Source organism: Patella vulgata, chromosome 3 (genome assembly GCF_932274485.2).
Source record: "Patella vulgata chromosome 3, xgPatVulg1.2, whole genome shotgun sequence".
In the NCBI taxonomy this organism is placed as follows: Eukaryota; Metazoa; Mollusca; class Gastropoda; family Patellidae; genus Patella; species Patella vulgata.
In genome coordinates, this window is record NC_065881.2 from 54,404,379 (window position 1) to 54,431,263 (window position 26,885).

Consider the following 26,885-nt stretch of genomic DNA (forward strand, 5'->3'; position numbering starts at 1 on the left):
ACGTCAATCGGACTGTGGCGCCTTCGTAGTAGATTTCCATCGATTGTGGTCGAAAGCTACTGAAAATATCCACTTAGTTTTCGTTCATACTAATTTTCTCGGGTTTTTTTTGTGCAAAATTGCAAACGTGCAGCATAAAAAATTCCTCTGAAAATTGAATTTTTGCTCGATCTGTCTGTCCAGTCAAAACCCGCGGTTATATAATAATATAAGGTTACCGTAGATCATGAATTATATTTTATAGACGTAATAGTAATCCAATTCGTCAAATGTTTGGCTAAATTATGTAGATGTTCTGGAATGGCTAAGTACATTAAGTTCAGTTGACGTATTAGAATTTTCATCATTGTCTATTCATCTATCTTAATGTTATTTGTAACAACCACGCTATTTTCTCTTTATGCAATGTGTACTGTGCAATGTATTTCGTGCAATATGATTTTGTGTTTATATTTGCTTACCCCATATATCTAGGAAAATACAAATCAGACACGTGTATAAATTGAACATACCATTGTTAGGTACTCAGGGGGATTATGCAATTCTATATTCTAAAAGCTATAGTGTTCTTTTCTATTGAAAAATCGGCTACGTTTTAAATATACCTAACGCTTTTTAAAATAATATAGTTAATATATGTACTTTACGTCACGAGCCGATGAAGTTGGCCAATTATGATAAAAGTTTTAAGAGGAAAACTATTTAAATTTTAAAAAGAAATAAGCTTACCTTTCTGAAGATCATAATTGAAAAAATTGAATCCTTTTTTTCTATTCTTATAACAAAACAAATCGATGATTTTACGCCAATAACATAATTTCTGTTGTTATCTTATAAACTGAGACAATTTACAAGATTTTAAATAGTTTATCGTATTCTTCATCATAATTTATTATCCTTTTACATTATAGACGTTAGTATATGTTACTGTATTAAGAATTGAAATGAATTGTAAGGTGGGTAATGTTTCTTTCAATAGGTATGTATAAAGGGCGGTAACTAATCGGTATTGGATACGGCTTAACAAATTAAGCATTAAACACACAGAAGCCTTGAGCATTAGTAACACGTCTAACCATTGGTTATTATTAAGGCGCCTGATGATATTATTACTTGCTGTTTGTTTTCCTTCGTCTGAAGAAAATCAGCAGGCTCCTTTGATATGACTCCTATAATACCTTTATTCTTCAACTTCTAACAAATTAAAATCTTTCAAGCATAAAAATATAATATCATAAGTATTTAAAGATACTCCACTTCTTACTGTCGCTTTCAAACTTCAGACGTTAAATGTTATTTCAGAAACCTCTCTCTGTCGAAGTTTAAAGTACCGGTACCATATAACAGTTTACCAAGATTGTTTATCAGGATTGACGTTTATTTGCACAAAATCATTAAATCCCGAAACACTTTTAGTAGTATACCTGGAAAACTGTTAAAGATGCATTATGTAGGACTCAAATAAAGACCTGACCGTTCATGCCATTTAATGAAAAATGAATGTATTGAAAATTTCAGTCAAATTACTTTATTCTTAGAGAAGTTATGAATGTTTCAAGTTTTGACGACGATTGTGTCCGACGATTACCAAGGACCATAGTCACGATAATAAACGAATTCCCAATTTACACTCGGTCGTCACCGTGAGTACCACCTTATTGTTAAACGTACATTTAGCGGGGGTCTAATCCACACAATATCTTTGCCATTCGAAGTTCCAGAGTTTTGATCATGGGTTTGGCATGTGAATAAATGTTTATATAATAATTTGTATAACATTTGAAGCCCGTAAAAAGATCTGCAATAGACATATTTAAATCTTGGAGTACCTCTTTAACTGTAGGGCTAGCGTACTTAAAAGCCAAGTTCAGATCATTATACTAACTTAATTTGTTGTGATACACAGGGACTTTTACGAGCTTCTTTATGTGGCTGACCATCAATTGTAAATAGTATCATGCGCTCCAGAAATCACTCATCATACAATGTTATTGGTCGAATTTTCCTCTAACTTTATAGTCAGAATTTAATATATCACGATCTTTGCTGGTTGATTTCAGTTTCTGCTTTAGGCAATTATCTTTAACCGAATTATATTTTTTACTTATATCTGGATTTTTGGTTTTGTAAACAAAATTAAAAGCTATTTTGATTTTGACACCCAAGAAGAATTTAAGAAATTTTCGAATCGAGGGGGTGTTTTAGAATATTCTATTAGTAAAACTTTCTATATATTATTTTTCATGTAAACAAAAATACCACTTCAAAGTTAATTTATTTTCTTTCAAATCATTTTCGGAGTTCACCAAAATCGCAGATAGGGGATGACTTCTCCTTGCCACATGCCAAATATATTTCATAGCTCAAGAAAGAATAATTAATAAACGTTTGAAAAGGAATATGATATAATATAACTGAAAGATCATGTCTACCTATTCAATGAACTAATGAAACAATTTACTCAAATGACAAAAAATACTCAAAGTGGTAAGCTTTTGGGATCGTGTCACAGTTACAAGCAGTTTCGATGCACCAACAGAAAGACAATCGGTTAATAACATTGCCGATGAGTGTAAATACACTGATTCTTAATCTAAAACTACTATAACTAAAACATTGTTCGCCTTTTCATCATTTCGTCTAAATATAACCGAACTTTTAAGTATTTTAACGATACAAAATGACATTTGTTTCGTTCATAAATTCAAGCTATACCTTGTATTTAATCGATTGCTTAATTCAATGAATATTTTTATCTTGTCGTGATCAGTCCTTATTACAGTTACTTCCTTCTGATTGTACTACACACAAAAAGACTTGTATTGTCATAGTCCAAAGAGATGCAAGGTTTGATAACGGTGACTAAGTTACATTAGATTATTAAGTTGCTATATTAGGATTTCGCGATATATTGTATCATCAATGCAATCGGACAACAATTGTCTGGGCGTGTTTTACAAACATTGATGGAATACCCTAATTTACCAATTATTAAGCAATCGACTTAAGTAGATATACCGACACATAAGTATAGTTAGAACCAATGCCAAAACACTTCATATATATCTAAACATTGCGATAACACTCCAGTCTACAGACCATTCATCAAAGCCATCTATTAGCGAAACCAATCGAGCGAAATAAATAGTGGTGCCACCATTGGAACAAAGCGCGTTTTGTATTCCAGGAACCAATATTATACACGTTTATCTTTGCTGAATATGTTTTAGATAACCAATGACCCATGCACGTTATTTCTAATGTATTAACACATGAGCGACTGATTATAAAATATATGCTTACTAACCAATAACTGACGTGGACGTTAATTAACTATAACAGAGACATCTATAATTGAATTGCTGTGTACAGAGTGTTTACTGTTTGAACATAACAAACTTTTTTATATTGACTTTTACCAAGCATATAATAAACTACCTATTCCAATAAAAAATACTACACCTGAATGCAATTATAATACCAAGAACTAACTATAATATAAACAATTGGTAGAGATACTGGAAATAAAGAGTTTGGTTTTTATTACTTTTATTGGTACTGATTCGCTTTTCCGGATGAACTGGTATTCCACTTGGTTTATAATTAAAAAGGTCTTTGAGCCTCGTCTATGATAATACCAAAACAATATATATATATATATATATGATAAATTAAACCCTAAAAATACACCGAGCTGACTTTCACGAAACAGCTTTAAACATGTTAGATATGATGTCAACAGACCTAATATGCTACATTAAACATATAGTAGCATGGTTAACATCAAAGAATATGTTATAATTTGTGATGTAGTGTCTGCACACTATTTGAAAAATACAAATTACGGATGGGGTTTAAAACAGTGAGCTCGAAATTGAAATACTTTCTATATTTCAGCTATTGAATTTATGAAAGAAACACATCTTTCAAACATTAATTGTCAATGCTGTCACCTTTGATCTGGTTATTGTGGTTTCTGAATTCCAAGTACAAATAGTTGTTACTCCATATCGATTCAAAATTTACTAATTAAAATCTTATTTTCGCTAAACTTGAAGATTTTAATGACTTAACACGCCCGTGTTTATTTTCAACTAATACGTTGTATTTACTAGCAGTCTTAGTAAATATATATTGTACATGTTACATGCATGCGATTATATATATTTAGGAACATTGTAAACATAGGTAACACAAAGAAGCTCGAAAGTTGCAATAAGAATTCGAGGTACTCTGACCACCTGGTTATCTTTTAAATACAAAAGTACAGGGATAATTTGAGTATGTTTACATACGTCTAGAACAATCTGCTCTAGCTGCTTCCAACAAAAACACTCTGTATGTTTCGAAAATAAATGACAGGTGCCATGATCCCTTTTTAGTGCACCATTTTGTTAGTTACTGATCATGTGCACTTACTGTATACAATTATATAGTTTTATTTAGACCCACATTTCTAGAATACAGTCCTAATTTGAAACAGAAGGAATGTAGATACTAATGAAATACAAATAATTATAAACTCGTTTAAAAATAAATGGTGCATAGCAACTCTACAAAATGCCTTCACTTTTGACGTACATCTGCGAAGATTGGATGTTGTGGATATAGTCTGAATACCAGTATATGCACACTCACAGTCAACAGATAGTTGAATAGCCGTATACATGATTAGGTAAGCTTCAGTGTAAATAAGAAGTACAATTAAATAAAACAAGAATGAAATTAACCGATTTACGATATGGTGATATTCGGATCAAATGTGGATATTTAAATAAATATTTCTTCTTTATTAGCAGTATACTAGACTGTCCTCTACTACACTTCGAGTAAACGTCGGTTTGGTGGTTTGAGAACAGATTTGTGCCCATAGATTCAACGGCGGCCAATTCTCTTGTCAGCGTCCGACTCTTGAATGCTATAAGGGCGATAACCTATAAAAAAAAGAAATCTGGAAGACATCAACAATTGTAACTAATGAATTCTACCTAATGTGAACTAAAGTCTGATTTCTTTAGGAGAGATATTCTGATATCGCTTAAACTGGCGCAAAGATTAAGAACAATGTAAACAATATTATTTTAGAAGCATTTAGTAATTGAGTAATGCTCTATAGCAAATATTTATGGAAGAATAATTACTATACATTGTAATTTAATTAGGCGACGTTTCGAACAGTGTTTAGACTGGTCAAACTAACATTTGACGTAGAAATAATTGCAACAAAAGTTGTTTTTTTTTTATTTCTATTGACTCATTATGATGCCCTAAGTAAGGAAAAGAAAGTTTACTAAAATCGGAGTCCAAATAAGGACAGGGGGCGGGGCCAAATACAATATGGCGGCTGTCGATCAAAAATCGTGAATATCTCTAAAACCGTTGGATTTAGACATCATAAATGTATAGCGGACAGATAGGAGATCGGTAGAGCGAGTCCAAAATTGACGACGGTATGTCTCTATGACGTCATTGTGTTTCTGTGCCGTCACAACGGCATATCAGACGTGGAATTTCTCCCAAAATTGGTCCATTTACGCATGTTAACAGCAGAAATGAATGCTGATGCAGAGAAGAGTGTATGTCCATTATGGGTTGATAAAGAAGAACAATGTGTGACAATTACGGAGAAGGGGACTAAAAGTATATAAATACTGATGCATTGTCGATAGGTGATACTATTACAGTAGCCGTAGTGTGCTATGACGGGAATGTTGCCCCGCAGTGACGCAACGGTCTACTCTTATATCGAATTCCAACTGCCAAGGGTTCTTTTACTGGAGAAGTCCATTAAAGGTTGAATGGACGGGACCGACCAATTTTGACATTTTGGCCCACTCAGAAGAAGGTTAATTCCAAAAATCATCAGAAAGAGTTATATTTTGACACAGGTCTACTCGAGATGTGAAGAGCGCCCCCTCATGGTAGTGCCCCTAAAGGCTATGTTCTGGGGTCTCGATCATGTGGACCCTACCGGAGAGTTCAAAAAGGTGAAAATTTGTCTACCCTTCTTTTACATTTTGCCACTGGCTCTAGCTGTTGAGCAAGGGTAATGGTACCGGTAGTCAAACACCGGGTTAAGCCTTGCAATGGAAATAAAGCAGGGCACATGGAGGGGGGGGGGCAGCTGGAACACTTGTCCAGATTCCAGGAGGTATGCCGAGTAAAGTTTTAAAAAACATTTGTTGGTATAAAGTAATAAAAAATACATTGTTACTTGATCGTAAAGTAGAAGAAAATCGGTAACTGTTCTGAATGTAGGTACCCAGTGGCCTAAAGAACGCTAAAAAAAATCTCAATGTGTTTCGATAGTTTTGCCAATTGTGGAACTTTACCGACCAATGTGCTTTAGAAAGGTGATCTCTAGTTACCCCAGATAGACGTCAAGTCACGCTAGAGACTATGTATCTTTTTAAACGTTCTGCTGAGTTGCTTGTCCCATCTTATGTTTTTTGATGGATTATATATCTTTAATATGTGTAGATTCAGAATCCGGATGATGCCAATACAAATTAGTATTCCAATATGACGGTTTTATTCAAAATAGGCCACATTTGGCGGAAAATTTCGATGTTAGCGATATGATGGTATGATGTGAATATAGTGGTCATAATGGAATACCTTTCGGCAGAACATATTTTATATTAATACCTGATAGGGGACTACGAAAACCTATATAAGGGACTTGTATAACCAGAAAATGTATGAGGACAAATATTAGAACTGCTTAAAAGTGTGGCCGAAAATAACTAGTATAAAGTATAAATTAATTTTGAGGATGAAGTCGAATGAGAGCGATGATGCAGTAGCCAAAAAGATAAAAACAAGCGACATTAAGGAGTCCATGTTTGACATCCATTTTGTGCTTGTACCGGAAAAGTGCATTAAATGTTACATGGACAGGGCGACCAATTTTCGCCTTTTTGGACTCTCTGGTGTTGAATTCCCATATGTCCACATATGATCTGGACCCCCAAAACACAATATTTAAGTAATGCATTTGGGGACATCACCAGGGGGTGCTGTTCGCAATACCGCCAAAATTGGTTTTGTAACACATCTCGGCCTACATCTACGAAACCTGTGTCAAAATATAAACCTTTCTGATGATTTTTGAGCCAAATGTTAAAATTGGTCGTCCATTCAACCGTTAACATACTTCTCCGGTAAAAGAACCCTTGGCAGTTGGAATTTAATATAAGAGTAGCCCGTTGTGTCACTGCAGGACAAATTCCCGCCCCACACAGCACACTGATGGAACCCAGTCGGAATTTTTTTTTATTGATGTCAACTATTTTTGTCAACAATTAAAATGAATCCCTCATAGCACACTGAGAGAGAAGAACAATAGGATGCATAACCCAAATTTTATTTAATTTCTTCAACAATTGAAATGAATCCGTGTTCCTGCGGCTACTATAATAGTATCACCTATCAACAATGCAGCAGTAGTTATACTTTTAGCCTCATTCTTCTTCTTTATCAATCCAACATAATTTTCATACTTTCTTCGCTGCATCAGCATTCGTTTCTACTATTAGCATGAGTAAATGGACCAATTTTGGAAGAAATGCGACGTCTGGTATGCCACTGTGACGCCACAGAATCGTCATGACGAGATATTTGCGATTTCTTATCAACAGCCGCCATCTTGGATTTGGCCCCGCCCCCTATCCTTGTTTGGACTCCGATTTTGGTAAACTTTCTTTTCCTTACTTAGGACATCATAATGAGTCAATCGAAATCAAAAAAAAAACTTTTGTTGCAATTTGTTCCACGTACAATACAATTCAGCCGTCGTTTGAACATACTAATTCTCTCAAAGACAGTTCAGTAACAAAATGTATATGTATATATATATACATGTAAATACACCTCGGGTTAAAATGTCGTGGTGTCGGGTTGTCGCATTATATGAAAGGCGATATCACGACGCCTGGACGTGATACCAATCAGCCACCATACCACTAAATGAACAAACTATTGAATCTTTGTAAAAAAAAAAAACATTTTGCATCTAGCATAATTCCTCTCTAATAATCAAAAGGCTGGACACATTTTTTAAGTTCGGTGGATTTTTAGAATGCTGGGTTAAACGATATGCGTAAAAAGTAAGTAAGTCGTCATCTAGTGCCCGAGTTAAAGCCGACTTATAAATACCAGGTCATGAGGTCAAGTCTACACAATGGTCAGTTATTAAGTATATTGTCATATATACAGACTATCAGGTATCAGTATAAACAAATATGAAGATGTATAGGCTAGAATGTCTAGAATATACACGAGTCTAGCATATATTCTCTACCTTTAGGAAACATCAAATATACCTTGTAAGATATATCACAGCCAAGCATCCGAAGCCATTGACAATACAATCGGCACTAAAACCCAAAATATCAATGCGAAACAACCTGTTAGCTACAATAGACCCTACAATAAAAATTCAAAGTTAAAATCTCAGTATCTGTTTCTTACTTGTTTAAGAAACTGATTCATTTTCACAGTGTTAATTTGTGCTATATATCTGGATTCTGTTAGTGAGTGAAACAATTTTTTGGGGCGATAACAAAAACAACTGAATCTTTTATCAACATATATCTAGTTTATATTTCAACAACCAACAAAACGAAATAAAGCCTAAAACAAATAGCAAGTCAATTATAAATTTAACAAATCTACTTACATAAAAGTTCGTTCCTAAAATTTAAACCCAGTGTTCTAATGTTCGTATCCTTTTCAACACTGACGATGAAGAAACCTGCACATCCGACAGAAAGAAGCCTTGTTTGAATAATCTATTGCTTTATTTACAACAAATTTATTATTGCGTGATGGTGTAAGATTGTAACTTTTAAAGGTACTTGAATCAAATTGGATTAGGAACGATAACCCATTTTATTACAACCCCCGTTGACGTGTTTGTTCTATTTTATTTACCACTTGAATAATTAAAATTTAATACTAATCACCACAGAACCTAGTCAGATATATGTGTAGTCGACACGATCGGTAAAGACCTAACCTGAGGTCTTCACTATTACCTGTAACATGAACTGTGTGGATCCAAATTGGCTGATAATATAATATATCTGGGACAAGAAATGTACACTTTGTTCTTAATTCGTGTTATATTTAGCTTGTGCACGTGGCTCTGAATTCGTGTAATATTAAGCATGTCCCCATAGCTCTGAATTTGTGTAATATTAAATATACTTTATGGGAGATTAGATGAATAGCTGGCAGTTCTCACCATAATATGTAATGTAAAGGGAATTTGCTGACAATTTCAGTCAAATTGATCCATTCTGAACCAAGAATTTAGCAATTGAATTTTGGGCCTAGCCTCGATTATCAATACTAAAGTCGGTAACGATAAAAAACATAGTCTCGATTTTTCATTGTTTTAAATTTAATCATCAATGCGCGTTGAGCAGCAGATCAGATTCCAGTGCAGTAAATATCACAGTCTAGCGATGACACCGAGAGTTGATTATGGTCTGGATAAGTTAATTAATGTCTAATTAATAATTTAGATAACATTTCGGGCCTAAATAAAGACCACCAATAGACAGATTTAGCTCTTGCATAATGTATGTTTAAACTTGTTACACGTAGCTCTTAATTCGTGTAATATTTAGCCTGTTAAACCTGGAGTACGTTGCTGTTAAATCGTTTAATATTAAGCTTATGAACGCTGAGGGGGATTTGGAGGCCGATTGGTTAACGCGTGTGCGTTGGATCTTTAGGTCTGTCATTGAGTCGAGTGACGTGGTTTCGAATCCTCGCTTATACGTGACAAGGAGTAGGGTCGCCTGTCCAACCTCGTGAATTTTCTCCGGTTTCCTCCCACTGCTAAAGACCCCCCCCCCCCCCTATGCGCAAGCGAATTATTGAAATAAAACTGTACCATGTGTTAGTCTCTCTCTCTCTTTCTCTCTCTCTCTCTCTCTCTCTCTTATGGCCGTTAGGAAATCCTATATCTGGTCACGGCGTTCCCTCGAAACCTCGATAGCAATGGTAACTGACCAGTCGACCATACTGCTTGTTCTAATAGCGCTCATTTGAATGCGGGGATAAAAAATTGTAACCCAATCCCTTGTTTAAATATTTGCATACCCATTTACTATTAATAACGATGTTTAGATTATACTATAAACAAAAACGTTATTTTAGATAAAATATAAACACTAAATATTTAATAAATCCTGGGTATTCTGTGAATAATGTGAATAACTATGAAGAACGGGACGTCCGGGCTCTTTTTCTTTCGCGATTTAGGTTCGGTCTATGTAACCGTTTTTCTTTTAATTTTTCTTTCAAGGAGATTGTTAGTTTTAATATACATATATAGTTATAAATTTATATATTTCAAAAGGTGAACTATTTTCAGAAAAACTCATATAGCTAACAAAATTGTTATTTAATTTTTGCATTCAATGCTTGGTATATTGCATTCGCTCCTTGGGATATTTTAGAATGGTTATTATATTTGCTTAAACTAGAATAAATTTGGATCTTACATATGCTTCATTAGTATTTTTACCAACTGACCGTATAGTATAACCACCTTACACAGTGCCATTAAAGTTTCGTTTCACCTTTCAATGGATGACCTGTTAATAACACATTGTGACCATAAAAACAAAACAATGGATTTACGATTATTTTTTTACAATATATCAAATATTGATTTGTTTCTCTAACAAAGGAAAATTTCTTTTTAACACATAAAAATAGTTACAATACCCACCTAGGGTGTTCCTCCATTATCATCCCCATCTTTTATTAGAACAATTAAGTGAAAACAGCTACTTGTTTGTTTTTGTGTTTTAGGAATTATCTACCACAGCTGCGACTTAATTACTACAACTTAAGTAAAAGCACTTAAGCACTTGAACTATATGTTTCCACAAATGTCTCCACAAGTCAAACAAATGTAAACACAATCATCTCTTGTATATTCTCATTTAATTCCGTTAATAAAGATATACGTTACAGCTACCCATACGCCAGATCATGTTCCAGAACAATGTCCAGAGGTGCACTAACTCTGGCGCCAAAGTTGTAAAATTAAACATATAGTCTCTAAAGAAGCAACTAACAAGTGTTTTCAATCATTAGGGCCAAATATCAACCAATAAATGATACAAACAATCCTGATCATGGTTGGTTCATCAAAATGAGATCTTTATTTAATAAGACTCTAGCCTCATCAGATGAACAGCACAATTTTCTAAATATTTTGATTAGCTGGTATTAGAGATCATTTTCAGAAATGAACCTATTACCTTTTTTTGTCAATTATCGTTAATGAAAACATTGGGTAATCGAGGTTGAAATATACATACAAGAAGTCAATGGGGTGTATTTCGTTTCCGTTTTGCCATGCCTTTTTCTGTTTCAACTTCCGGTATTGTTACGAATCAAACACCAAGGGTCGGGGTAACAACAAAACGTCATGAATAAAAGCCGTAAAGAAGGTTGGGTTGATACAGAAGTAGGACGGTAAGGAGAAACGGAAATGACGTTTAGATATTTCATTTACACCTCATTGATAAACACAGAATATTGCATCCACAGGACAAATTATGTGATTTGTGGGACTGCGTTTTAGTCACATCTCCTGAGCTTACGATTCAAGTCTGTTGGCTGGCGTAACTTTATGGAAGGATAACGTTGCCAATATTATTTCAAATTTCACTGTACAAACTGCATATGTCAGCAGTTCAAAATGTGTATTTAAGTTTTACAATTTGCAATTTCCATTGCTCCACAATACCAATGTCACTTCGTTAAAGTACAGAATACACTTATTGATATCCTAGTATCTGCATTACTCACAGGTTGCTCACTCCTCCATTTGCTGTCCTGCATGTATACTGCATTGTGGTGGATACTTTCAAATCTAAAGATTTTCAAAAAGTTTAGCCGATGAAATAAGTATGTGGATATGACAGAAATGATTCAAAGATTTCTCGAGGAAAATAATACCAGATTAGTCGTTTAATATATTTTAAAATGACCTATTTTTGAAACAGGCATGACTTTCACAGTATCGACCCAACAGCAATAATATAAATGATGAATGCATTATATTCAATCAAACACGCCCACTTTCATTCCTTGTAAATTTGTCAGAAACTCATTAATTTATCATTGATGACTTAATAACGAAATATGTGGTGCGTTGAAAGGAATTCCATTTGCAAATTCAAATGACTTTTTCAGCACTGGATGCTAAATAGTTTTTCTCCAAATTCAGAGTCAGGCATCTCCTTTGCTCAACTCCACAAATTACATTTATTCAAAATAGTGGTTATTTACAACTTCGAGTTTTGAAGAAATGTCTTGCAGTGAAAATTTCCAAAATGTCCACATATGCCTAATGCTAAGTCCCACTGGGCAGTTTTTGCCTCGAGATGTACTACCGATGGAAAATGATGAGCCTCGGGATGGGGGACGGGGGTTTCAGGAACAGTTCCAGGGCGTCCAAGGGAAGCTTCGGGGCGTCACTAGCCATGTGGAATCATCGGGAGACCTCGGTAGGAATGAGAAAAAATTTCAATTCTTTCATTGAAAATTTTTCACGATGCGTTCCTGACGTTTTGTCGCGGAAAACAGCCGGGGAGGTACCTGCCCCGGGAGTAAAAGGTTTTATTGCGATAACTAATATTCTGGTTATTGATGATAAAAGTCTATAATAGATCTTCTTGCATTATTTGTTATAAAATGAGACCATTACAATAATCATCCCTGATTCAGATTCGGTAAAAACATAAACCGCGATTGAACAATTCTTTATACAATTAAGAAATAAGTAACTAGGTTTATAATTGATGTAGAAATAATGAAAGAACAACTCTATTACATCAAGTATATATTGTTCATTTAATTAAACATAATTGCAGAACTATGTTTTTGCTGTAAAAGCAAATATTATATAAACGTGTTTCTAGTTGTATCGGCGAAGTTATCTACGTACGTTCAAATAACTGAGAGATATTGAATGAACCAAATGCTCGGTTATACCAGTTTATTACCTGATAAACCGTGTTTAGGGATTAATTTGTACCATAGAACTCATTATCAGGTTCATTCTTTGGAAAATTAAGACATTTTCACGGTTTCATGCCTGACTAAATCTTTAAAGAAATCCAATATTCGATTCGATTACATATTCTGGACTAACAAACGCTTTGCTTGAAATATATTTTATAATCAAGCATTGAAGCTGCTGTCAAAATTACCTGTAGCTTTCCAGTAAACATTTAAATCGCTACAAGTTAGTCGCACAAAAATATCTGTCAATATGAATTACCAACAATATAGGCTTCAAATGGTATATGGGGTCAGATCTGGTGATCAGTGCAAATGCACCCAGGTTATAGTTTAATACGCGTAGCGCATCCCCGCTCTTTGCAAGTATTTTACAGAGGCGTGCTGGGGCCTCCGCGGGACGGTAGGCAGACCAAACTTGGGGCACTTTATATGGGAGGGGGGTTGCAGCGCCGGGAAATATTTGGTTCTGTAGCAGATGTTAGATTGGATTTGTCGTTTATCTGAACCATGACATACCATACATTGAGACTTGGTTGAGGGATTATAGCTAAGAATCAAAAAACGAGCAAAGAAAAACAAGCATGTAAAAGTGACTGGTATTCCTTACAAAGGGTACCTTCCAAGTTGCATTCGGTTCTGTTCGCTAATAAAGGAGAGGTAGCACTTAAGAGTAAACTGACACAACTACAGGATCGGCAAGAATGAGAAGACGATCACGATTTAGACACTGGACGTTACTGGTGAAGTTAGCGTTATGGCCTTGAGTATGCTAACAGCTGAAAACATTCCCGTCGCCCGGATTGGGCTTACATGGGGTCCTTACATCCACAGTGAAAAACGGGCCTATTTTGGTCATTGTCTGTCACACACACAAATGCAATTTATATGTCAGTATGGTTGATAGTTAGATTTATTTGGCATATTAGAACTATAATTTGGGTCCCCTTTAACATTGGGGCCTCTGGCCGCAGCCCAGTCAGCACCCCGTTTAATCCGGGCTTGGCGGAATGGATAGGATGTTGGATCTCAAAATGAAATAAAATAACCTCTCAAAATATTAGCCCACGTCGTTTTCTCCAACAATTTGTACCAAACTCCGACACTTTTTGGTCCAGGGCCAGTTGCTTTAATGATAAACCATACACAATTCGTCAAGCACATGCTTATAGAGTTTTTCTGAGGTTTCATACACTGCCTACTCGTCCAACATGCCTCTGATTTACAAGTCAAATTACTAAATATCTTTATATCTACAAACTATCGTAAGCATTGGTCGAATATTTGTATGTTATTCAACCATTATTATGCGTCAAAATTCTAAATAACTGGACATATTTCACGTTATTCGAGTAAAGTGTTATAAAACTTGGAAGACATCTCTGGAATACTAACGGTATGGTATGTTAAGTAGCATACTGTCTAAATCATAGACATCTTACTTATCTTACACCCACCATATATATAAATATTGAATAAATGATGGTATTCATGCCATGTCTATTATTATTGATATGTTTGATATTTACCAATGGTTCTTCTACATTTAAAGTGTACCATGGTACACGGAATTAATACAACACCCCGTTATAGTTAAGGAGAGGTGGACTACATATGCGATATATAAATACAACGCTAATTCTTACCTATTTGAAAATGAAAAGTGGAATCACGTATATCGTTTTGAAAAAATACACTGCTTCGTGCACGGCGGTCGTCATTACGTAGAGCTAAATGGGATGGCAGAGTTAACTAGGATTGGAACGACTTTGTAGAAGATAAACCTATGCACCATCACAATCATTGGCCAAGTTGGAGATCTAACAAAAATTATGTACCATTAAAGATACTTTATGGGGGACTGATAAAGAACTGGCAGTTTTCACTATAATAGTTAAAAACTAGATAATGTAAAGGGAATTTGCTTAAAATTTCAGACAAATTGATCCATTCTGAAACGAGAATTTAGCGATTGAATTTAAGACCTAGCCTCGATCATCATTACTAAAGTCGGTACAATAAAAACATAGTCTCGATTTTTCAATTTTTTTATTTAATCATCAATGAGCGTTGAGCAGCAGATCGGATTCTAATCCAATAAATATCGCAGGCTAGCGGTCTGGATAAGTTAATCAATGTCTACTTAATAATTCAGATAACATTTCAGGCCTAAACAAAGACCTACAATAGGCAGATTTAGCTCTTGTATAGTGTATGTTTAACAACCTGCAACAATAAATGAGTCAAATTTCAACGTATGTCAAATAATGTAAAATTTTCATACAGCGGTGTTATTTTATTTAGTTTTAAAATTTACAGTTCATGACGTATGAATTCACCCTTGCCTGGTGGTTCACCTTTGCTAACGAATCGGGTATGTAATAGCACATAAAAAGCCAACCGGAAAACTTTTCCAGACACAGAACACCTTTGAATCATTTATCTGTAAGACATCAACTTACTCTACCTAGACATATCAACTCCCAGATTTCAATTACTTCAAATAACCCCTTGGCTATTTGATGAGCAATAAACCTGAGATGCATGGTAACACGGCATATTTATGTGCAGGAGGTTGTATTCTTATTATGAAAAATACTGGCGGGATGCAGCACTCTACAAACAAAACGACGGCATTAAGACGAAGCTCTACGATCATCTGTTTCCCATTGTAGTTCTAATTCCGTAACTTCTTAGTTTTCTTTCCTTTTCATCTATTGCGATGTTTTATTGGCGTGATCTACTGCCAGCATTAAAGACAATCTTTTCCGAGGAATGGAGCCTGTTATAAAAACCTGAAGTGCAAATAAATTTCTACCTTTTGCCTTGTAATATACAGTATTCTAATATTCTGGCCAATGACAGTTTGTATTCTAAAACAGTTTTCCACACACGTGTGATGATATCTCACAATTTTTGAATTTTAGAATAATCTCTTTCCTAAGACTTTATATATTTTGGGGGAAATAGGTTCCTTTCTGGAGTTGTGCGATGAGCTAGCAGCCAAACGAATCAACCATAGGACCATAGTATAACGGATGTCAAACATAATCCATAATCCATTAGATAAAATGAACGACATGTTGGAAAATATCCATTTACATACCTGGAGACTATGTTTGTTTAAGATTGCTGTGGACCAAGTAGAAGCATGCAATAGAACTTGTGCGAAATAAATTAACCTTGAAGTAGGTAAGCCAATAAATAGAAAATATACTTTATTTTCAAAGAATGTCTAAAGCTTTAACATAAATCTAGTCCTCATCTTTTGCTTTTATTGTGCACAACAATTTTTATGATTGTCTTATTGAAGAAATTATATATTGAGCATATACATGTACAACTTTTGACCAAAAAGATATTTTATCTCATGGTAGATTTGTCTTTTCTATGTTTAAGTACCCCAAATGGCGGAATCATTGCAGATCTACATTACTTTTATCGAATTCCAAAGCGAGCGGCGCAGTTCTCCTACGCTTAATTTTAGATATTGATAGATATTAATTGTATATTACGATATTTTTCAGACCCATTCCTATGTTAGAAAGAACTGCACTGATAGAGATATAGTAAGAATGTTTGAGTACTTGATACATAACATCAGCGTGGGATTTTGACCGAATATTTCAACAGGTAATTGTTAGTCCCGTGGGTAGCCTACAGTCATGTGTACTGTTACACGTCAATTTACTCCCCCGAATTGCATTTCTGGTAGAAGAAATAAAAACTATATAACATTTACTCCCACGAATTGTAGTTCTGGTAAAAGAAATAAAAACTATATAACATTTACTCCCACGAATTGTAGTTCTGGTAGAAGAAATAAAAACTATATAACATCAAATTCAATGCCAGTCAGCCTATCATGTCCTTACCGTAGCAGTAGTATTTCTTGGCAATATATGCCACATAAAATAAATATGATATTTTAAACGGGTCAAAGGTATGTTTAAAACGAGAGTTATGCTGTCATTACAATAATACTCACGAAACCAAAGAAAACTCTCACCGCCTATCGTACTAGAGATTGGTTGTGTTTAAGTCAATTTATCCGTTCGAGTTACATCATGATCGCCATAATAACAGCAGAACGTTAAGTATGGTCTGTAGACAATGCAGGATGTAAATACTAAGGGCGTAATTTGACATATTGTTTCAGCAATCAAATTTGCACCCTTGTGGTATCATATTCTAAATCAATTGAAAAATAAAGTAAATCATCTTTAGCCTATAATATACGTGAGGGTTTCGTTAAATGCACAGGAAGACATATCATTCACATACATGTATATCTCCAGTGTCAAAAATCCCAGTTAACATTGATGGTTAGATTTACGTAAAGTTTACGTCATTATGGTTAGATTTTGGTTAGCGTCCAATAATGGTAAAATTCTTTGGTTAAATTTACGTTACTTTTACGTCATAATGGTTATGGTTACTTTTACGTCAGAAAATGACGTAAATGTAACGTAAACTTTATGACGGATTACTAACCAATTTTTTTCGCTTTAAATACTTCTTGATTAAATAAAATTACAAGTGTGTGCACATTCTAACAATTGATAAATAGTTGGAATTCAGACATAATAATTATATATGTATTATTGGTTATAATTCTAACGTTATTCTAACGTAAATTTTACATCAGGTTTCTAACCGTTAGTTTATGGTTAGTTTTCTGACGTAAATCTAACGTTAGTTTTCTAACGTTAATCTAACGTTAGTTTTCTAACGTTAATATAACGTTACTTTTATGTCATAATTTTAACCGTTAATTTAACGTTAGTTTTCTAACGTAAATCTAACGTTAGTTTTCTAACGTAAATCTAACGTTAATTTTATAACATAAATCTAATGTTAGTTTTCTAACATAAACCTGATATTAGTTGTATAAAGTAAAACAAATGTCAGTTTAATTTCATGATACTAACAATTAAATTACTGTCATTTTTTATCCTTAGTTTTCTTACGTAAACAAATGTCAGTTTAAAAACATGAGCACCATTTGTAATGAAGCGACTCGATGAAGAAGGCTAACCATATCCCACAGGAGAATACTGGTGTGGACTACAATAAGCAGCAAGTTCTTGGACATTGGCAGGACGTTGTTGACGTTGACGTAACCTCTGTCCAAGCATGTCCCAGACATGCTCGATGGGGGAGAGGTCGGGACTCAGTGCTGGCCAAGGTAATGTGGTGATGTTCTGTTGTTGGAGGTAACCTGTAACGATCCTGGCCCTGTGACATCTTGCGTTGTCATCCTGGAAGATGAAACGGCGGCCATGACGTCGTGCGAACGGCACAACATGGACTGTCAAGATGTTGTCCCGGTAGTACTGGCCTGTAACACGCCCTGCAACAACATGTAAAGCCGTTCTTCCAGCAACAGTGATGCCTCCACACACCATAACAGAACCACCCCCAAATCGATCATGTCTGATGACGTTAACGTCTTGGAAGCGCTCGTTTCGACGACGCCACACCCTCCTACGTCTGTCCAAAAAAACAACAGTGAACCTTGACTCATCTGAAAACATCACATTGCTCCAGCGTCGATTATCCCAGTGTTGACGATCCCTACACCAACGACGTCTTGCCTGAATGTGATGATCTCTCAAACAAGGGATCACGCGAGGACGTCGGGCGCGAAGGTGACCCCTATGCAGTCGATTCCGAATCGTCTGGCCACTCACTCTCACACCAGTGTCTGTTTGAAGACGAGCGCTGATCTGATTTGCTGTGATGACACGATTTCTCAAGGCCAAGGTACGGATAAATCGATCCTGGGCTTGAGTTGTCGCCCTTGGTCGACCTGAGCGTGGTCTGTCCTGTACAGATTGTGTATCACGGTATCTGGACCATAGCCTGCTTATGACAGACTGAGAAACATTCATCGTCCGCGCCACAACCGCCTGTGTTGTGCCGATCTGTAGCATGCCAAGGGCACGTAACCTTTCATTTTGGGTAAGCCGACGCATATCAAAATTTGTTTTCTGGTCACTAAAACAATTAAACTGATGTTTCCACCCTGGAATTCATTGCCACAATGACTGTAACATTCAAAGTCAGAGTCGTGCAAATCTTGGGTTGGACCCCCATGATGATCCCAAGCATCACCTGCATTCCATGCGGTAGCTATTGGTGCGTTTGGGCGTCACATGTAACTGGAAATGTTTCTTCTGTTAGGTTCTATAGTGACTTTTTTCGTAGTCATTTGCATATTTTAGTATTATGCCCCCAAAATCAAATATCCCCTACTTTTTTTGAATAATATACATTCATGTTATATTATTATATGCCTTGCTACCCATTTTTGTCCATTTCCAGGTGCCCAACAATAGAAATGAAATGGGGTTTAACGTCCTACTGTTCTGCTCCGAACTGGGCTAATGAAGACGGGCATGTGCCATACAGTGTCCTATGAGGGACATTTTGCCCGTACAGCGGCACTACGACCTACTCTTATATCGAATTCCAACTGTCAAGGGATCTTTTACGTGCACACTAATGTGTCAACAGGACCTCAGTTTTTCATCGGATCCGAACAACTAGACAGGTGTCCTTATCAGGCCCTACGTCACGCATCACTTTCTCGGCCAATGCAGGGATCGAACCTTTTAACTCCTTTAAGAATTTCAGCCTGTAAGCGACACATAAAGAGAAAAAGGAATGAATGAATGACCTACTCTCATTTCGAATTCCAGCTGTCAAGGTTTCGTTTACATGCACATGCAACATGAGCACAAGATCTTGATTTTTTGTCCTATTTGAAGGACTAGACACTGTCCTACATTACAAACAAGGGGAAAATTCTATACCAGGATCGGACCCCTCGTTAGTTAGCCAGTGTGTTAACTTGAAAGTTAACCATTAGCCATTCAACCACGCCAGTGTGCTACAAGGGAGTTTTATCCGGACAGCTGTGCTTAGGCCTACTCATATATTGAGTTCCAACTGTCAGGGGATCTTTAACGTGCATGCCGATGTGTACATGGGACCTCAGTTTTTCGTCCCATCCGAAAGACTAGAAACCTGTGCAGTGCACAAACACATTCTCCTTATTATTCCTGTCTGTGACTACAGTAACTTGATATTGTACACATTGGAGTGCACGTAAACGATCCCTTGGTAGTTGGAATTCGATATAAGAGTATTCTGTTGTGCCGCTGCCCGGGCAAAATTTCCCTCATAGCACACTGTATGGTGTAGGCCCATCTTCATTAGCCCGGATTAGGAGCAGAACAGTAGGATGTTAAACCCCATTTCATTTCATTTTGTGTACATGGGACCTCAGATTTTCGTCCCATCCGAACGACTAGACAGCTGTCCTTGTCAGGCCCTCTGTCCTGCAACACTGCCAAGCAGAAACCACATCGGAAAATCCTGATGAACACTAGCCAGTCAGTGGCTCCGGGGTCATAAATGTAGTGCCACAAAAAAAAAATTTGCAGTTCACAAACACATTCTCCTTACTATTTGAGTCTGTGACGACAGCAACTTGAAAGTAGTCCAATTAATAGCCTTTTTTATGTGGTTTTGCAATCGAAATCAAACCTGAGAGGGAAAACAAATAATGATAATACATGAAAAAGTGTGGCACCATCCAAAGGGAGAGTGAGAATGAAATGGGGTTTAACATTCACTCGACACAAACTAGGTTATTTCAGGACTAACCGTAGGGGTCTTTAGCAGTGGGAGGAAACCGGAGCACCCAGAGAAAATCCACGGGGTTGGACAGACGTCCCTACTCCTTGTCATATTCAACCCGGGAATGGAACCCATGCCAGTTGAATCAATGACATACCTTATGATACAACACGCATGCGCTAAATCGATGGACACACTAGCCGAATCGTTCGGCTGAATGGGTGGACACACTAGCTGAATGCTTCGCCCGATTCAACCTGTCGGTTGCATCACCTTTCACATCACATGATTAAACATGGCGGCGTCTGTGTCTTTAATCTATCATGTGACTTCTCGATATGAGTGGTGATTGGCTAATGAATTCTATATTCGGCCGAATGCTTCGGCGAAGCGAACACACCAGGCGAATATAATTGATTCGGGCGAATTATTCGGCCGAATGACAGTGGACACCGAATCATTCGGCTAGTGTGTCCACCGCCTAACCATTTGTCCATCCGACCCTCCGCCAGTGCGTTACCAGGGAGTTTTGTCTGGACAGGAGTGCTAAGGCCTACTCTTATATTGAATTCCAACTGCAAGGGGATCTTTAAGTGCATGCCAATGTGTACATGGGACCTCAGAGAGAATGAAATGGCATTTATCATCAACTCGACACAAACTAGGTCATTTCTGGACTAACATATATAGTTTAATTTTATTTCAATAATTCGCGTGCCCGTAGGGGTCTTTAGCAGTGGGAGGAAACTGGAGGACCCAGAGAAACCCATGAAGTTTGACAGGCGACCTTACTCCTTGTCATGTACAACCAGGAAATCGAAACCACGCCAGTTGACTCAATCATACCTTATGATACAACGCGCACACGCTAACCATTTGGCCATCCAACCTCGCGCCAGTGTGCTACAAGGGAGTTTTGTTTGGACAGCAGTGCTCAGGCCTACTCTTATATTGAATTCCAACTGCCAGGGGATCTTTTATGTACATGCCAATGTGTACATAAGACCTCAGTTTTTCGTCCCATCCAAACGACTAGACAGCTGTCCTTGTCAAGCCCTCCGTCCTGCACCACTGACAAGCGGAAACCACATCGGAAAATTCTGATGAGCTTTCTCAGGCAACACTGTGAGCGAACCTGTGACCTCCAAGCAAGCCAGCCAGTGTCTTATTCACTTAGCCACTGTGGCAAAGGGGTCATAAATATAATTCCACAAAAAAACCTGTGCAGTTCACAAACACATTCTCCTTACTATTCGAGTCTCTGTGACTACAACAACTACTCGAAAGTAGTGCGAACTGTAAATTTTATTTTGTTAAACCATCGTAAGAAAAGGAACATATTGAATATGCTTGTCAATATTCTTTCTCTGTCAGAGCAGCTAAAAGGTGAAATTGTCTTCCAAAAACTCTTTGTGAGTCCTCTTCCATCCAAAACTTAAAAAAAAATTATTTCAAAAATGGTGTTGAGAGAGAGAGAGAGAAATGGGGTTTAACAAGAGAGAGAGAGACAGAGAGAGAGAGAGAAATGGGGTTTAACGTCCACTTGACACAAACTAGGTCATTCGGGACTAACATATAGTTTAATTTTATTTCAATAATTTGCTTGCGCGTAGGGGTCTTTGGCAGTGGGAGGACCCGGAGAAAACCCATGAGGTTGGACAGGCGACCCTACTCCTTGTCACGTATAACCGGGGATTCGAAACCACGCCAGTTGACTAAATGACAGGTCGTCACCATTCGGCCATCCAACCCCCCAAAAATGGTGTTGAAATGGGTGTTTTTGTGAATGCGCTTAGAAATACTCATGTGTAATGAAGTGCTATAATTGAACCATAATAATAATATAGTAGGCCTAGTGGACTCCTCCGTCTCATTTTGGTTGAATGTTTGGAAATTTGATGGCTAATTAGATTTAGGACACTCTGGCATATTTTCTAGACTTGGCTTCATGTGGCCTGTTTTCCATGCATACAAGAATTAACCAATTAGAAGTTAAACAAAATAAAATCTGCTCCAAAATATTACAATACTTTTTTTTATTTCATTGCCCAAAACACCTTTACAGCCTGAATGTTAATTTTGGGGCAGCGTTTAACTGCATGGGTGGTAATTGAATTTATTAAATTGACTAACTTTTGCACAATAAGTAAATATAAATTATCTTAATACCCCAACTCAGACAAGTTAGTGGCCTTTCAAACCAATTTAAATTCGGTCAAAATTTGTAGAAATTTAGATATTATTTTATTGCATGTGTGTACAATTTGTTATGTGTCTAAGCTCTGTTACCACAAAAAATATATTTAATTTAGTCCTTATAGTAGATTCTATCACACGTTTGAAAGTTGTCCAACGGTCGAATAAATATGTTGTAGTTTGACCTAGATAAATATAAGACTGGGAAAATAAATATAAAAAAAATTCCGACATCTTAAAAGTAGATACCTATATTCGCAATGGAAATATTATTTTAAAAATCGGGATTATTTAATTTGATACAACTGAATAAAATGGCTCTAGTCGATCTATTTAAAAAAACATCAACCAAATATACGAGTTGGGCAACTGCCAGTGCAGTACTGCATCCGTCGTGATCCGAATAAAGCTGTACGTATGTATATTATATCATGTGCATGCTTAAAAAAAGGCCTCTGAATCATATAATAATTTCTTCAATTTTACTATTCATAAGCCTAAAATATTACGTAGTTATAGACTATATATAAAATATTGAAGTGCGTAGGCCTACAGTTGATAGTCGCATAGACTCCGTTATCTACGTATATGATATATGCCGCCATTTTGGGTCAAGGTCAAGATAAATTACAGTCAATACAAATGAATAACTACATCGATAGATTATTAAATGTAATTTCTATTAACTGATTTCAATGTTAGGTGGTCTATGTTTGTTGTCTTTTTCAGTATATTGTCCACATTGATTAAACTATCATTATTAAAATCATTTTGATTCTTCTATATTTGTACGTACTTTTTTACAACTCTGAACCCGGAAGCGAGGTATTCTGGGAAGGTTATTTTAAAGATGGCGGGCGTTTTGGAATTTATTCGTGGAGTGCATGAGAAATGTTCAATATACAGCTACTTGGATTACACAAACAGAGAAAGATAGATTATACCAGTTAAATTGAGAGGTTTTATTTGAAAGTAAGTTTTTTCTTATATCCCCGACTGCTGATATACACGTATACTGAGACTACAAATTCAGCGATATGAAAAGAACTTACAATACAATGTAATAGTAGTAAAAATACTAATAAATACTATTCACACAGATGTAAAATTATTTCTGTCCTTATTTTTCTAATTTTTCACCGTAATTCTTACTTCTGTAAGACGCCAGGTTACGAAACAGTTTGCTTTTGTGAAAAAAAAAAAATTACTATCAGGTTATTACTGTACACATTTTCATTTTTACTTAATTAATAATTACTTAGACCTTTTGGACTAAAAAAAAATATGTCCTCACTACTCAACGCTGCAGGCTTTGGCACATGACATTTTTACTTTCATAGCATTGGCAACACTTTAATCTCAATCTTCTCTGATTCTAAATAGCAGAAATATAGCAAATTCTTCTGTAACACTGTAATCAACCAGAACGTAATTCCAAACTTGACGTCTCCCCCTTGGACCCCGGCTGCTATTGCTTTTCATCAAAAATCTACCTGCTGTGCATAACTAAAGTTGACTTTTGAGCGCACGACAGAGAGTCTGGAGAGGGCCAACGCCAGTCTCTGCAGGCTGGGGCCAATGTACAGTCTTTCGAATGGGACAAAAAACCAAGGTATATTGCACACATTGAATGATAATTTAAACCTAATTTCATTTTGATTTTGGAGTATAAAAGTTGCTTTAATTGAATTTTTTTTTGTTTTTTTTTTTACAGACCCTATATTTGAGCACCATTCATGGCAGTCATGTCGAGGAAGTTATAAAAAGGCTGATAAGGGCTTTGTATATGGAAGCTAGATGACATTACTACTTATCATACACAACTATTTGTCACATACCGACTTGGGATTGAAACCAAGCGACTGAACTCAATAACATTCCTCAATAACACTCGTCTATGAAACCACCCAGATGGCAAAGAAATAAAGACTTTTTAATTATGTACCGAACTCATATATGTATCTATGGTAGCACAAAATTCACCAGAATGTAGGCCAAAGCTTTACTTTACAAGCAGTAGGCTTAAAATATTTTCCGTCTGATCTTGTAAGAGTCAATTGTTTATGAATAGTTTGCCTCAAGCAGATATCCTGTCACTGTGTCACAGTATCATATAACCGCTCTTTGGCTTGAACTGAGTTGTATCAGTGAGTTGAAAATCTACTGCAGCCAGTACATGTATATTAGATTCAAAATTCTAACGAGCTTTCGTCTAACTTCTAACTTCTGTTCATGTATTTTTTAACTTCTATTCATGTAATTTCTAACTTCTATTCATGTATTTTGTTAAATTAAGACAATGTATAATCCAACTTCTTTATTTGTTCAGTGTAAATTTTAATTCTATTCCATCTTATTTCTATTATTTAGACGAAAAACGTCTTCTTAATTTTTACACTTCTGCCTAGCAACCATCATTATGAAGTCATTTGGTGTCGCCACTGCGTGCTCATTTTTGGTGATTGCGCACCTGGTCGGGACCATTGTGTTGATATAAACGACACATTCTTGATAAAGACGAGAGTGTCCTCGTCGAAACGTTGCTTTATATTAAACTCAGTAAGAGTTATCTATAAAATTGTACCCTGTGTTAATGTAGACCAACAGTATATAAATATTAATTGGCTCAACTTGTCTTAAAAAAAATGAACAAATGCTGTTTAGCTTGTATTTGAAATAGAAAATGAAATATAATGGGGTTTAACATCCTACTATTCTACTCCGAACTTGGCTAATACGCCATACAGTGTGCTACGAAGGAAACTTTGCCCGGACAGCGGCACTACGGAACGATTAGACAGCTGTACTTGTTAGGCCCTCCATCCTGCATCACTGACAAGGAGGAACCATGCCGGAAAATCTGGATGAACTTTCTTGACCAATGCAGGGATCGAACACCCTACCGCTAGGCTAGTGAGCCAGCGTCTTACCGACCATATTTGAAATCGTATTTGCAAACCATACATAGATATCACGTTCAATGTTGTTTGTGGGGTTGGACGGCCGAAAGGTTAGCACGTGCGCGCTGTACCATAAGGTATGTCATTGAGTCAACTGGTGTGGTTTCGATTCCCCGGTTGTACGTGACAAGGAATAGGGTCGCCTTTCCAACCTAGTGGGTTTTCTCCGGGTCCTCCGGTTTCCTCCCATTGCTAAACACCCCTACGCGCAAGCGAATTATTGAAATAAAATTGAACCATGTTAATACCGAACCTACATGTAGTTTGTGTTGAGTGGACGTTTAACCCCATCAGACTCTCTCTCTCTCGCTCTCTCTCTCGAAGTTGTTTTCAATTTTAGCACTCCACCAAACCATTCAACTGGACTAAGAGCGAGTCATTTGTATCAACAGAATGGTCCCGATCAGGTGCTCAATCGCCAAATTGAGCGAACGGTGGCGACACCAAACGACGTCATAATGATGGTTGCTAGGTAGAAATCAAAATTCTAAATTTGTTTACCATTCATGCTTAACATGTAAAGTGACTAGACATTTTTCGCCTTAATAATAGAAATAAGATGAAACAATTAAAATTTACACTGAACAAAAAAAGAAGTTGAATTATACATTGTCTTAATTTAGAAATTACATGAATGGAAGTTAGAAATTACAAGAGTAGAAGTAAGAAATTAGACGATAGCATGTTAGAATTTTGAATCTAATATACCGCCATAGTATACGGGGAAACTTTTTAAACCCTTACAAATTCTTCAAATTTTTGTGATAGATCAATAATAGCAAAAATCTGTGTTAAAATTATATTTGTAATGTGTTTAACAAATTCTATCACACATGTAATATTGGTGTAATTTAGTATATACCTTATTTCAATACTGGGGTATTATATCGTTGCCCTGACTGTTTGTTTGTCCAAATTAGTTTGTGATTGTGAAGGTGACAGTTTTTTATACGCTAACATTTTCATGTAGACGTATATTTTTGTAGCCCCTGTCCGTCCGAACGTCCATCGGTCCGTCCACAATTGTTT

The 26,885-nt window shown here is 36.2% G+C and overlaps 1 long non-coding RNA gene across 2 annotated transcripts; it reads left to right on the forward strand.

The window, feature by feature from the left end:
* The first annotated feature begins 20,990 nt into the window (after nucleotides 1-20,990).
* On the forward strand, nucleotides 20,991-26,658 carry LOC126814875 (uncharacterized). 2 transcript variants are annotated; one of them, XR_007677784.2, is made up of 3 exons: nucleotides 20,991-23,307; nucleotides 23,626-23,868; nucleotides 24,611-26,658. It is a non-coding gene; the product is annotated as an uncharacterized LOC126814875 (long non-coding RNA). The 2 variants fall into 2 exon arrangements; XR_008787551.1 differs by having other exon boundaries at nucleotides 20,991-23,868.
* Nucleotides 26,659-26,885: the final 227 nt, after the last annotated feature.